Raw genomic sequence first — 14,464 nt, forward strand, 5'->3', positions numbered from 1 at the left:
GCTTATCATCTTAGATCTGACCAGGCTTTTACTCGGGGTAAGACCATTCCTTCAATTTGTCTCATGCCAAAACACAGCACCCTGGCTGTTTTTTTGCGGTGAGTTTTATTGTTATTTTGACTACATTTCAAATGTTACTTGTTGCATTTAAACACTTCATTCATCAAACTAATTACCACTGTACACAGGTATTTGTTTCTTTGGTATGTGACAGAGTGGAAGGATGTTCTTATTTCACGTAAAAGCCTGCCCCGATCTTATAAGGTGCGCCTAACTCTTTTCAATAGAAGCATTAAGCCTTTAAGCTGAATCCAAACTGTGTTAGATCTGAAACATTCAAAGATAAGTCTGATTTGTCTCCAACAACAATAAGAAAGAGAAAGCGAGAGAGAGAGGGACCCCCCCCCCCACACACACACACACAAACACACTCACACTCACCCAACCACATCTTACGCATGTAGCCTACATATCGTTTCAGATATCCGTCTCCGTTTCTTCATGTTACAAGTGTGATTAACCTGTTGCATGTGATATCCGCTCTTGTTACAAAATATTCAACAAAACATCATTGGAAAATTACTAAGTCTACGGACATCCATTGACACGACCTAATTCTGCTGAATCGTATGTCTCTTTTGACTGCTTTGAAAAGCGAAGGACGGAAATAACATTTTCTCAAAGCCAAATTGGATGTTGCAATGATGTACAAAATATGTTTATTTCTTTATTAATGATAAAAAAAATTGCACTTGGTGAAAACCATTGGTGTATACAAGCACTTAAAGCTACCAACCCCCGGTCTGTGTTGACGTGTGATTTTGCAGGGTAGGGTCACAGTAACGAGCGTATCGCGTACACTAGGATTTTCTGCCACATGAAATGAATATCTTTTGATGCCGAATAAAAAGACAAACACGTCAGTATGATACAGGGATTACATTATTTTGAATTTCTTTGAAAACACGCCTTTACTAAGTGCCAGTCTTAGAAAAAAATCGAAAAAAGATAGGAAGACTCAAGAAACCGGAAGTATAACTCAATCATTGTTTGCAATCATATATATACGGTAGCTTATTGCTCTTAAAACATTCTCAAACTTGTTTGTGATCAGTAAAACATTTACTTTTGAGCGTACAATGATGTCTTTTAGGTTTAATCTAAATACACGTTCTACGAACACTATGCAACAAAAGTACATGACAGATACATGAAACCCTGACAATAACATTTTCGGCAAATTCAAACCTATATGAATTGACGATGCATTACATAAGATTCAAAAACAAAATGTACTTTTTTTCATAATCATATGCACTTTTGTTGGAAAAGGCTTTTCCTGAGATAACGTGTGAACAGCTGAATATAGCGCATCAGCCAGTAGATAACCGGAAGTTGAATAAAATGCTAATGTGACGCCGTTATGAGAGTTCCTGGTTTTTATCTCCAATGGCTTACCTACGCATATGTATATTTGTTGATGAGATAAGTGGCAAAGGAGAGTTCATATGCCTTAATCTTTAACTATACCCCCTAATCATAGGACGTAATTTACAGTAAAGGGTAGGTTTCGATTTAATCCAACATAACTTGTATCCAGCGTTTTCGGCAATTTTAAATGCATACACTTCAACGTACAATGTAACTAACTTAACAATGGCAGTGCCTACTACGAACAGAAGACTTGCACTTTTTGAAGAAACCGGGATACGTCTAGGATTAATTTAAAAGAAATAATGTTTTTAGCAACCGGTACCCCCAGACTGAGGGCTGCACTTTATAAGAAGTCCATTTCTACCATTTCCAATAGGCAAATTAAGAAGAAAGAAAGATCCTAGCTTACTTTAGTGTAATGTAATTTGCTTGCATACCCTTTGGGGGCATGCTGTGGGGAGTTTAGCTTGTTTTGTCATAGTAAATGAAGACATTGAGACATGTATGAACGTTTTCTGAAATTTGAAGCTGACGCAATGAACAACAGGTATGCCAAATATAACCAAAGCTACAATCACTTATCATTTACTCTAATTATATTTTGAGCATAGAATTTCACATACAATGGTCGTCATAGCAGTGAATGAGTCTCTTTCTGATGATATATACATCTTTTTCGGTCATGTTTTCAAGGCGGGTAGGGAGCAAAAAGACATTTTGTACATAACAAAACTGCATGTCAAAAGTCTAAAACGGTGACCTTTAATAATCAGATGCATAAAGCTTCATAAAAGATTACTTTTGTTTTAAAAAATTTCAATGTATATTAAATGCGAGTTTTATAAAATGCAAAATACTTATTTTAGACAAATAATTCGACATTATGAGGCAAAACCGGAAGGGAAAAATTAGAAAACGACAATATCCGTTTAAACAAACTCGTATTTCCTTATAACAGTTTCATCTATCGTATGCTGCATCAAATGACATCTGGCAGGACAAAACTATCTTCTTCCAGGGCTGTGTTTATGTCAGGTTTCATCCCCAGTCGATCTTTTTCTCTTTTTTGAAGCTGATGCACATTGACTCAATTTTGTTTCATATATATGGCTGCTGTCTGCTAAATAGAACTTACCAATATGGATGCCAAGTCAGTTCATCTATAAGAAAAATCGACTTGTGTGTGTATGTATGATTGCAATATCAACCTGGGACTGAATTATCTTCACTTATCGTTTGGAAGAATGACATAATTTGATTTTCTCAACACGATGTTGTACTCGCAGGTTAATGTCTAAAAGTATACATAGGAAGAATGTTGTTTGTATCCCAGCCAGCAAAATTTTGCGCAGCGAATGCGTGTCGCAGTCGCCAAACTCTGCGTAACAACTGCACTGGACGCATGCGTAACGCGCGCGATTTTGCAAAGCGAAATACATGCGTGACACACTCGTTTTCCCTCAGATTACGCAGACCATACGCACCTCCAGCGCACACTTATTTGACACCAAGACAAATTCGCACTCTCCACGCAGACGTCACGATTGCTTTACGCATTCTCACGCTATTAACGCGCTCTCCACGCAGACGACACGATTGCTTTACGCATTTAACGCGCTCTTGACGCAGATGTCCTGATCATCTTACGCACTCTCCACGCAGATGTCACGAATTATTGACGCATTCTCAGGCATTACGCGCTTTTTACGCTCTCTTCACGCAGATGTCACAATTGCTGTACGCATTCTCACGCATTTGACGCACTCTCCACGCAGATGTCACAATTGCTTTACGCATTCTCACGCATTTGACGCACTCTCCACGCAGATGTCACGATTGACCTACACAATTTTACGCAGACCACACAACCGCTTTACGCACTCACAAACAAATAATGGGCAGTGCACAACATTGTATTGATCCAGAAAGACAAAGGTCAAGCGTGCAGGTTCGATAACAGAGATGATCATAATTATGTACAAGTTCTAAAACAAAAATGCAGTCAAATAAATTGATTAAAACAAAGGAGAGATTTGAATCTCGCTTATTGCCATTGTGACTTCCAGGTTTTAATTTCACTGCATTTTGACATACCAGCAGCACGGAAACAATGATCAAAATACTATTCAAAGCAGAATTCAAATTGGCAGAACAAAGAATAAATAGAACAAAACCCTGATAGTCATCATCGATACGCCGTAGTACATGCAGTGAAGAATCCAGTATAACTTATAAGAGAGAATTTTGATGTACACTCGTCACTATATCACATTGATGTAAACAAATAAATAAATAATTGGCACAGCCTAGGCATAGGCAGCAGTGAGTTGTATCAACATGTTTGAATACAGAACAGCAACAAAAAGAGAAAAAACACTTAGTTAATGCCCATTCTCCAGGGATCGAAATCCAGTCAATGTACACCAAACTAGGATAACACATACATTTAGAATCTATCACGACTGCATAAAACATTGGTATGCAATTCACAAAGCAAGGAACTTGAAACATGAACATTGACATTAAACATACATATGTGCCCCACACACATTTCGGACAAGGCAGCTGAACGAAATTCAGATGTGGATGGAGCACAAAATAATTAGATGGGGCGGCGTGAAAGCATACTGGGACAAGGAACAAGCAAGAGAAAGAGGATAAGAAGATAAAAGGAAGAACAAACCGAAGAATAAGAAAGAAAAAAACAAAATAAGAGAAGGAGAGACCAAAAAAAAAGGAAAAAAAAAAAAGGAAAAAAAAGGGAGACAATCATATGAATGTGTACCATTTAAATAAAAGAAATTAAAAAAATTACTTTTAAAAAGGAGACATTTCAGGTTTTGATTTGAAGTGTGTTAACATATTCACATATACCAGTAACTTTGCATGGAAAAAAAAAGTTCACAATGATTTGAAGCAAATTCAAATGCCAGAGAAAAAACAGAACAAAACCCTGATGTCATCATTGATAATCAGTGGTACGTTCAGTGAAGAAAAAACAATTGACACAACCTAGACATGGGCAGCAGTGAGTTATCAAGTTTCACTACACAAAAGTAACAACTACAATAATGAAACAAAAGGTAAAATGCCAGCTAATAGTCAAAATTCAGAACAATGATATCAAAAAGAAACACTTATTCAATGCCCCTTCTCCACTGATATGTATAAGCACACCAACATGACATAAACTCATAAATTAAAAAAAAAACATGACATAAAACTCATAAATTAAAAAAAACTTATCAGACTGCGTAAAACATAGGTTTGCCATCTCAAAATGGATGTAAAACACGCAGCTTACTCACAAAATGATAGACAAGTCTCCAGCGGCCAGCTGCTCAGCAAACAAAATAAGGTGGCGAGGATCAATATAATTGAAATGCATTTTTTTTGCTGTTTCGGAGAGAACTTTGCTTCATTTACCTTACACTGCCTGCATTCAAGGGCTAAATTTTTATCAGGTGCACCAAGACTTACATCTATAGAAATCCAATCATAACGGTTTTAACAGCAAAAAAAAAGAAGTATATTTCTAGTCTCGCTTCTAAATTCTCAACTCAACTCCAAAAAATAATAAAGAACAACAAAAACCCGCATCATGCATTGTCTCCTTCAAGCTGCCTAGGTTGTTTGCGTTCGACTCCCATAAATGACAAGGAATTGTTAAAACCTTTTCTTTCTATTTGTTCACTTTTTGTTTTCTTCTTTTCTGAACTCTTTATACTTGTATTTTATTCATTTTAATTTAGCCTGAAGGTTTGAGTCGTGTATTAAAAATCGAATATAGTGTGTAAGTGCCCTTGAACAGCTTTTCCAGAATCATGTATTCTATATTTTTAGTATGGGATACCCACAAGAAAAGTTCAAATGCATCCATGCGTCTCCACTGATAGTAATGGTAGTTGAGCACTTCCAGTTTAGTCTTCTGTCGTTCTGACACAACCTAAAAGGGTACATCATGTCTGAACATCATCTGTAGAAGAGTGTGAAGTTTAAAGCTTAGCTTAAATAATGTCCAACAAAACCCCAGACTCTTCTGTACATTACCCATCAGCCACACAGACCTGAACTGTGAAATACAATTACTCACTAGCAATTTCTCAGGCGAGTCAAATCTTACATTCATCAAATTTTTGCAACTAGCATTGTAAATAAGCCTACAGAGATTACAAAGTTCAATTACTGCAAACCAAATCATGAAGGCTCTTCCATGGCCTGTTGTCTCTTTCTTTTATCACAGGCTTCCAAAAACCAGTCTTGAACGGCTGTCTTCAAGGTCTTGACCTGTGGCACCCGTACAGCTTCACGGAACAGCCTCTGCATGACAAAACAAAAAATAACATGAACTTAGATCATCAAACAACTATCACTGATTTGAGAAAAGTCTCAAGTTTATTTCCTGACGCCTGTAAACTTGCTAAAAATCATACAGACACACAAACTTGCATACACACCATACGCTTTTACAACACACCAACTATACTTGAGTTAGGAAATTACAACACATTGTAATCCTTGTAGAAGAGAAGTAAAAAAAAATACCTACCCTAATATTTGTTTTAACCCTTTCGCTGCCAATCAAAACTTGGGTATGTGCATTCCTGACTGCCAGGGAATATTGGAGTTTAGGGTGTAATAATTCACAAAAAAATCTAGCTTCAAACTGGCAGTAGGTAGGTAAGTAAAACCTATGTTGTTTTTAAAGGAAATTGAACCAAGAATCTGTTTTTAGTGTCTAATCATGGAAATGATAATTAGTTTGGCTTATAATGATGTTTAAATATGAACTTTTGAAAAATCAGCCAGGCGCATCTTCCGGTGCCTGTGGATCAAACACAGGTGGCTGTTTTGCTCGCTCCAAGAAAGGATTATAATCACTGTCATCTACCTGTTTCCAACGAATTGTCCGAAAGAAGATCTCCCCCTTCCCCTGTCAGTATCCATAATCATTTGCACCGCCTGTAGCGTCAGTCCGGCTTTGTTTTTCCCTACTAGGGCCCGGTCGACAGTCACCGTTAGCCATTTTGACGAGTCGAGATTTCTCTCCCATACCCTGTCGACAAGGCCGAAAATAGCCTTCAAACGCAAAACCGCGTCACCATTTATGTTTATTCATGAGAATGAGGTATCCTACCAAGCCATTGGCTGCTATTTGTGTGTCAGCAGTGACGTAGCATTTCTGGAAAATCCCGGAACGGAGAAGACGGGTTTACCCGTCCTAAGGCGCTGCGGCTGCACAAGCGCATGACTGGTATACCCGTCATAAGGCAGTCAAGTGGTTAAAGTTACCTTTACTATGACTTTTTCTTTGGGGGCCTTCGGAAATTCATAATACATGTACTGTGACGTGCAGACGCATATGTGACGACATCATACCGTTTGCTAACATCCTTATTTCGTATGTAGTCGAAAATCCATGACACTGACAAATGAGCTCAGGAACTTGGCTTCTAGCAATTTAATGTTAAGCGTAAAAGCTTTGACAACTATCATTCACATGTGAAACATGGCAAATTTAAAATTGATTCCAAAGAACAAAATTTGAGACAGAAATAACTTGTTGTTTTGTAGACATGGATTTTATCTTCTTCCTAAAAGGACCAGGATGATTTTACAAATTATGAAAAACAACTCACTGTCGATGGCTTTTAGTCGCAGCGTACACCATGGTCTCTTTCCCTGCCCTCCCCCAGAGCCCCCTGTCAGCAACCGTGTAGCCTATGGAACACCTTCGTCATCACAGCATCAGTAGTCGTCTTTAGTTCATGTCCACCAACCACACCGAGCTCATGGTCATGGATCTGAAACAAACAAAACAAGCCAACTGAATTCCAAAAATCAAATATTCAGACAGCTCTTCTTCACATACAAACAATTCAATCTGGAAGCATCATACTGTCACCTGGAACAAAAAATCAATAATCGCACTTGCTTTAAAATAAAAAGTTTTCAGAAGAGCAAATGGTGATTGAGTGTAGCATTGTCATAAAATGTAATCACACACCTCAGGTGACCTGCATCAATCATTCAATACTATCTCACAAATCTTCATTTGGAAAGCACAAACATAGTTAGAAGAGAGCGTCAACCGTGATACTATTCAGTGTGGACAATTTTTTCTGACCCATAATCCGATGCCTACACAAAGTGAGAATCAGAACTCACAAGAAGGCACTGTTGCATGTTTGTGATTATTTGCTTGAGTGTAGCACTTGCAATTTTCAACTTGAGGAAACAGCGTAGCAATTTCTGTTACATCCCTGAAAACCTAGCAGATGGCAGCTCTGGCCACAGAGCAATATTTGCATTATTTCTCACAGATGCAATGATCACAGAAAACAAAGTGGTGCATGCATTTTCCGCACCCCACATGAGAAAAAGAGGCCCATCATTGTGCGTACCCATAAGCATAGTTTTATCATCAAAATGTGTTGGTTAAATTCACAAATGTGACCAATACGCATAAACCTTGCATGAATTCCCAGGATAATGGGAAACTGGTCATGACTGAGAACTGATGAACAGTTAAGATACACCCGTGAACCGTGATGACATCTGGCATCCTCCAAAAAGCACACACTCAAGGTAACATTTAAAGCCTAAAGAGCGTCTAACAATAACATGTCACTCTCACAAGATCTTGCTACAGTTATCTGGGGAAAATAGCACAGGCATGACTGGTCTGCTTCAACAATAGCATTCAAAGCCACCTACCAGTGATCACTCCTTCGACAGATCCATCATGTGCCTTCAACATCTTCCACACTCAACAGTAAAAAGATGACTCCATCGAACAGTAGCACAGGCTCTGGCTCCACCATGATTCTTTGGCGACCAATTACTAAATTAGTTGCATCAGGTCCATCTGCTCCTGTAGAACCTTCTCCAGCAGCAAGAACTGATGTTTATCTTGCCGCTCTGCTCTGCTCGTAGTCTTGTGTCTGCTGAATGGAAGAAAAGAAGAACAAAAAGTCATTTACATGAAGCAATACATATTTTAGACAATCTGTCGGCCTGAAAAGAAACCATCAGCACTAAAAAACAATCTGAGCAAATGTTCAAAGTAAACGTGACATCTCTATATTTTTGAATTCAGGAGAAGATGAGGAATATATATATTGCAATCAATTTTTAAAGGGGCATACAGAGTGGCATTTGATGGGGTAAAAAGATGTAGGGACTCAGCAGTTGGAGATGAAAATTTTTGTGTGTATTTACTTCAAGCAGATTTTTTTTTTTTTTTTTTTTAGACAGAAGAACAAACACACACTAAAAATCCTTGTTTAAAGTTGAACTGACCTTAACTTTTCCTCCAAACACTAGAACTTTTTGTATTCATTCAAAAATATTCATCAAAAAGGTTAAATTTTAAATTCCATTTTGCAGACTTTGGATGAAAAGTTACTCTTCTCTGGCATCCCGCGGACACAGTTCACACTTTCTCATCAATGAGATGCCTGTGTTAATTAAAAAAAAACATCAATAAAACTATTAAAATAAAATAAAAATTTAAATATAAAAATAAAATCGACCAACCGCCCCCACCCGATTTTTTTTCCCTTTGCTGGAAACAATACATTTGTTTCACTAAAACAGTAAAAGAGATCAGCTGAATTTGTTTGACACATCTGGTTATAACTAAAAGAATAAAACACAAAATAAGCCAAAGTCACAGAACAAAAAGACGCTGTCAGTGTCACTATCAATGACTCTGAATGAGACACTCATTGCTATCGAGCCATACCTGTTCATCTTCACCTTGCCGGGGCGGAACGACAGTCTGCGTTACTGGCATCGGTGGCGGTGTTAAGGTCACTGTCCATCTCAGCTTTCTTCACCTTCAGTTCAAACAAGCAGTGAGCACCGTCATACTCAAGTCAAAGCTTTCTGAAAAAATAAATACTTGGAAGTTAAATAGGATCACATTGATTCCCAAACCTAACAGTAACAGTAACACGCAAACATCAAAACTGGAATATTAATTATTAAATATAAGCATCTCAATTTCACTAAATTAGTATATTTATTTTCTCTGTGATGTATTTTTTTTTTTTTTCAAAAAAATCTGTTTTTCAACTTTATCACTGCACACGCTGACACAGCCTCTGCCTGCCTCTCTAGTCTATGCATGCCTCGGGAACAAGGGTAAATTTTCTCTTTTCCGAGACTCAGACACAGAATATTCCACTATGACTATGAGTCTATGTCAGTATGCGGAACTGAAAGTTGAACATCTGTGGAAAAATAAAAAGATACAAATAAAAAAAAACCAGATATATGAAGAGCCTATTAGTATTACTACTAAAGCTCCTGACAACTGCTGCCGCAATGACTCGACCAGATTAGGAACCAACCAAAGTTCACCAAGAAACAGACAATGAGACATAAAATGATAAACGAAAATTCAGTTTTTATGGTGCCGTGAGCGACCCGCGAATCGGGATTCGGATGGTATTTTCACTCTTCCACAACTCCTTAAAAACAAACCACTGCATCAATCAACTTTATGTTTTTGGAAAAGTTAGTTCATTCATCCATCTTTCAGACAAAACAAACATGAATGAATAGAACAGTGTTCTTCTAGGCGAAAAAAAAATCGAAAGTGTGAGAAATTCTCTCTGCCATCAAACTCGGAAGCCGAAGCCGCGAGCTATCAAAAATTCAAATTCCCAAATCTTTCCTTCAGTTGATCAACTTACCTATTCTTGAAAGAAGTCAATCTTCATTTCAGAGAGAAGGATAAGATTACCTTGCATCCAATAAGCAAGTCAAAAATACAAGTCAATATGAAGAAAAAGCAAAAAAACGCCGATACAATGTGGATTTGACAGACTTCTTGCCAACAGGAAGTTGGAGATTGTCTGATTGAAGTAGGTCTGACAGACAAGGGAAATAACTTCAATAAATTGCTCTTTTCAGTCAAGGTAACTGTCTCCCCTGAAATTGAACTTTCATAGAGATTTTCTTCCAAAGCAAAATAAAATGAAATGAAAATATGCTGAGAACAAATTTTATGTAACCATTAACATCAGCCTTTATTTTGAGTAGATAATTAGTTTCAAAGTTACTTTAGTTTACATTTTTTTGTTTAATCTGAATTTTTTAAATGTTTTTATCGTTTTGTTATGGGTGTTCATATAGATTTCAGTTATCTTTTCTGTTCATATAATATTTTTATTATGCTTTGCCTAGATTTTTCCACGACATTATTTTGTGGAAAGCTGATTCCTACAACAATACCAAATCCCCATTACAATAATTATATTACATGCTAAAACAATTATAATGATAATACAAATTAAAATAATCATATTTATTTTAAGATAAAAATAATCAGGATAACAATTAAGCAAATAAATGTTGGTAATAACAAAATGATTAAATAAAAATTAAATGGGAAAACCATTACATAAAATAAAAATATTTTTATTAAACTTTTAAATGCATTTTTTTTTTAACCGAAACTGTCTTAAGATAAACTGAAAAATAACGGATTGAAAGTTTTTATGCAATTTTTTTTCTAAAAAAAAAAAAAAGAAGTTTTTGAAGAAGAATAACTATTCATAACCAAAATTTAAAAGTAAATATTTTTTAATAACATAAAATATAATAAATTATTTCATGCAGTAAATGCATAAACCCACGGTATAAAATTAGGAAAAACAAAAATTGCAATCACCTTTTCATTGAATCCATGTGTGCTAAACACTGCGTGGTGAAGTCGTTTCGAATGCTACAATCTGCGTAAAAGTTGGCGAAAAGTAACGCGCGCGAAGCGAAGGTGTCACGAGGCCGTACGCATCCCCGCATGAAAAACGCAGAAATAACGCATGCGTCACGCAGAATCATGCTGGCTGGGATAGTGCCTGATAGAACAAAGCCTTAGCTTTTGTTTAGTGTATAATTTACAAATGTCTGTTTGCCGAAACGAAGTATACGACGTTTATTTGTACCATACCCCCTGCGCCAAAACTGCGTTTTTGGCAGAATAGGGGTTAGGTTACAAAGACGCTCCTTCACTCAAAAGCGGTACAACGGAGCCATTTTTCGTTTACCGAACATCGGCTGTAAATTGAATAAGCTTTCTGAAAAACATCATCTCTAACCCAACCCCGTCGGGTTGACCCTTGAGTATAGCTGGGCGATGCACTAGTAGTGTAATGCTGCCCACTAACCAGAGAGGATGAGAGTGATTTGGGCTGGCCCTCTCAACCGCTCTTTCGTCGCTATACGCGCGAGCAGCTGATGGCAAAGAAAAGCACAGGCGCCTGCCTTGACCCTGATTTGATAACACGACTACGATGTCTCTCCATTGGATACAAGCTGCCTCGCTCTAAGCGACCCTGTCGCGGAGGCAGAAGGAAACGCCATAGCATCAGTGTTATCACCACTCGACCCCTCGTTCATCCACCCACCCCCTCGTCGTTGACCTCCACCACATCTCAAACTCTTAGTACATGGAATACCAACCTCACCAAGTCCAACCAACCTCCTTCGACAGAGATTCTTGTATGTGCTTTTAACGCCCAATCCCTTGGTAAATCCAACAAACGTACTGCTGTGAGTACTTTCATTTCTGACAATGATATTGACGCTATGCTGCTGACCGAAACCTGGCTCCGTTCTGCGGGTGATGAGGCGAAGCTCCAGGATCTTTCTCCGCCGGGTTATTCCGTGCAGTCCTTCGCTCGGGACTCGCTGGGTGTGGCTGGTAGAGGTGGTGGTATGGCCTTCGTTTTCAAAGACTCTCTGAAGAAACATTGCACCGTCACACAATCACCTCTGAGCCACCCCACCTTTGAGGCTGCTACTCTGACTATGACCGTTCAGGATTCTAGAATCAACATCGCCTGTGTCTATAGGCCACCTCCAAGCAAGAAGAATAAGCTCACGAACACTATGTTTTTTGACCAGTTTCCAGACTTTCTTGAGCATTGTGATTCTTTGCCTGGGAAAACTCTTGTGATGGGTGACTTTAATTTTCATTTTGAAAATGCTGAGGACTCCAACACCAAGAAACTCTCAGATTTGTTCGACATGTTCAGTTTTCACCAGTCTGTTGACTCTCCGACTCATAAGCATGGTCACATGTTAGATTTAGTCATTCATCGCCCTTCTGATGCCATTGTCAGTTCATGTTTTGTCAGTCACGACCTTAAGTCTGACCACAACGCCGTATTATGTCGTCTAAATGTTCCAAAGCCTGTGTCTGCCCCTGTAACAATAACTTTTCGTAGCATCAAGAAGATTGATAAGGAGTCTTTTAGACATGATGTAGCTGGTTTATCTCAAGATTGCTCTGTCACTGAATATAACCAGACGTTGCGCTCAATTCTTGATAGGCACGCCCCTCTCTGCCAACGCACGGTTCGTCAGCGGAAATCTAACCCGTGGTTCAGTAGCATCTCTGAGCAGTTTGGCAAACTGAAACGTGAACGTCGTCAGGCGGAGAGGTGCTGGCTTAAATCCAAACTCACTGTTCACAAAGAGATTTTTGAAACCATCAAACGCAAAGTAAATGACTTAGTTGAAGGCGCTAAAACTGCTTTCTTCTCTGCCCAGATTATAGGTAGTAGAACATGCAAAGAACTTTTTCAAAATTTCAATTCTCTGCTTGGACAACAGACGGTTTCCAGCTTCCCTACCACCCATGACCCCAAGGACCTGCCAACTGTATTTTCTGACTACTTCACTGAGAAGATCGAAACCATCAGAAATAGCTTTCCTCCACCAGTGGCTTCGCCTCCGGCTTCACAATTCTCTGGTTCTTTGTTGGATAGCTTCACTCCTGTATCTGAGCAGTTTGTTTTCAAGATTTTGAAGAACACAGTGCCAAAGTCTTGTGAGCTAGACCCCATCCCCACCAACTTGTTTTATGAAAACCTTGACCTTTTTCTTCCCATCATAACCAACATAATCAACTCTTCTCTCACTTCTGGCACTGTGCCAATGGACTTGAAAACTGCAGTAGTTAAACCTTTGATCAAGAAACCATCTCTGGATAAAAATCAGTTGAAAAACTATAGGCCTGTTTCCAACTTGCCATTCATTTCTAAAATTCTGGAAAAAGTAGTGCTTAGTCAGCTTCTCTCCCACCTTGAAACCAACAACCTCTGCAACCCTCTTCAGTCAGCGTATAGGGCTGGCCACAGCACCGAGACTGTTTTGCTTCGTGTTGTGAATGACATTCTTTCTGCTCTGGATAATGATGACCTATCAGTTCTGCTTCTCTTGGATAACTCAGCTGCGTTCGATACGATCGATCACTCTGTTCTGCTCTCTCGTCTCGAATCTGTTTTTGGCATTCACTCTACCGCTCTTCACTGGTTTAGTTCATATCTACAGGGCCGTAGTCAGTATGTGTCTGTCAATAATCTCTCATCTCCTCCATCTCCTCTCTGTTTCGGCGTTCCCCAGGGATCAGTTCTAGGCCCAGTTTTATTTGTACTATACACCACTCCTCTCTCTGCCGTCATCAAGCAACACGCAGTCAATCACTACCTCTTTGCAGACGACACACAACTCCAACAAGCATGCAAGCCTACAGAAATCCAAGCGGTGACGCACACTCTCCAAAACTGCACTTCAGATATTAAATCATGGATGACAAACAATATGCTCAAGTTAAATGATGACAAGACTGAATTTCTTCTTTTCTCTGGAGCTTCCTCTTCGACCACTTCCCTTCCAGCCTCCATCACAGTAGGTTCTAGTGACATTTCTCTCTCTGATAGTGCTAGGAATCTTGGGTTCATCATGGACTCCCACCTCTCAATGAAACAACACATCAAAAAAGTCTGTCAGACATGTTACTTTGAGATCAGAAGAATAGGTTCCATAAGAAAATTTCTCGCTGTTGATGCCACTAAAACTCTCGTTAGATCCTGCATTCTGTCCAGATTAGATTACTGCAACTCCCTTCTCATAGGCTGCCCTGACTCCACTCTCCAACCCTTGCAAAAAGTACAACACTCTGCTGCACGTCTCATTTTCAGAGCACAGCATCGACAACCCTGCACTCCTCTCA

General features: G+C 38.7%; 1 protein-coding gene and 1 long non-coding RNA gene across 2 annotated transcripts in view; one reads left to right on the top strand and one right to left on the bottom strand.

Annotated features, from left to right (window-relative positions):
• LOC138953685 (neuropeptide SIFamide receptor-like) overlaps positions 1-14,464 on the top strand; it is a 245,647-nt gene that overhangs the window by 24,617 nt on the left and 206,566 nt on the right. The window lies entirely within an intron of this gene.
• On the bottom strand, positions 5,612-9,000 carry LOC138959417 (uncharacterized). The gene is made up of 3 exons (XR_011453716.1): positions 8,152-9,000; positions 7,074-7,238; positions 5,612-5,754 (listed from the first exon to the last, which is right to left on the bottom strand). It is a non-coding gene; the product is annotated as an uncharacterized lncRNA (long non-coding RNA).

Source organism: Littorina saxatilis, linkage group LG2, assembly GCF_037325665.1.
Source record: "Littorina saxatilis isolate snail1 linkage group LG2, US_GU_Lsax_2.0, whole genome shotgun sequence".
Taxonomy (NCBI): domain Eukaryota; kingdom Metazoa; phylum Mollusca; class Gastropoda; order Littorinimorpha; family Littorinidae; genus Littorina; species Littorina saxatilis.